The sequence below is a fragment of the Etheostoma spectabile genome, chromosome 12, assembly GCF_008692095.1.
Source record: "Etheostoma spectabile isolate EspeVRDwgs_2016 chromosome 12, UIUC_Espe_1.0, whole genome shotgun sequence".
NCBI lineage: Eukaryota > Metazoa > Chordata > Actinopteri > Perciformes > Percidae > Etheostoma > Etheostoma spectabile.
Genome location: NC_045744.1, coordinates 26,577,581 through 26,578,644, shown reverse-complemented (window position 1 = coordinate 26,578,644; position 1,064 = coordinate 26,577,581). Strand labels below are relative to the sequence as shown.

At 42.8% G+C, this 1,064-nt stretch overlaps 1 long non-coding RNA gene across 1 annotated transcript in view; it reads left to right on the top strand.

The window, feature by feature from the left end:
* The window catches only part of LOC116698980 (uncharacterized), a 20,634-nt gene that overhangs the window by 18,871 nt on the left and 699 nt on the right, over positions 1–1,064 (top strand). The gene's annotated exons all lie outside the window — the stretch shown is intronic.

Below are 1,064 nucleotides of genomic sequence, written 5' to 3'. Positions count from 1 at the left end.
CGAATATGAATATTAAAATACGAATATAAATACATAAAGTTATGCATACATCTTTTTGACAGTGTTCTTACTCCATAGATCCCCGGTCCGGGCAGGGCTTGTCTGTGTGGAGTTGGCCTTGACCAACCATGCTTCGCTTGTTTTCAAGCCATGATGTCTCTCTCTTTCACATGGGTGGGCCAAATTCTCTGGGCATAATAAGGGGGAGATTCCAGATCGGCCCATCTGAGCTTTCTAGCCACTGGGGGACCATAGGCAGACTGGGGAAACGCATATTGATGTTAAAAAACCTTATAAAGTGAAATGTTCATGCCTGGGACCTTTAACGTTTTGACATAGCCAGACTAGCTGTTTTGCCCTGTTTCCAGTCTTTATGCCAAGCTAAGCTAACTGTCTCCTGGATATGAGAATGGTGTCGATCTTATCATTTACCTCTCAGCAAGCAAATAAGCGTATTCCCCAAACGGTCAAACTCTTCTTTTAAACCAACCTTAAGAAGGGTTCAACTAAAAGAAGAAGCTAACGGTGTGTGGAAGGCCACACAGACACAGCGTCTGTTCATTTGTTCTTTTCCATTTTTAGCTGAAAAGGTCACGGCTCTAACACAAACAACAGATCACATGATATCAAATTAGCTTGAAAAAAGGAAATGGTCAGCAGTCCGCCCATGATAACGCTCTGGGACTTTTTGGTTGTTAAGCCGTCACATGATGATCAATACCTAACATCCACATAGATTCCCCTTGAGACCCAAGATCAATTATTGTGTTTTGTACGTAATTAGCATGGTGAACATCTTCCAAAGGACCGGAGTGTTATTGCTCAGTGAGAACTGAGATGCCCAATCAAACCAACAACACAGTTAAGCCGTTGTGGTGTCCACATATATTGGCCTGCTCTCTTTACAGCCAGACTAATGAATGTGTGCGTAGCAACATCTCAACATCCCCCCAGACTGCACAAGTCCTCTAAGGACACTTGATTAAGGGCTCTGCAAAGAGACTAAAGTTATGTTTAATTAGGGAATCCTATACAGCATCATTTGTACCAATGACACGCACACA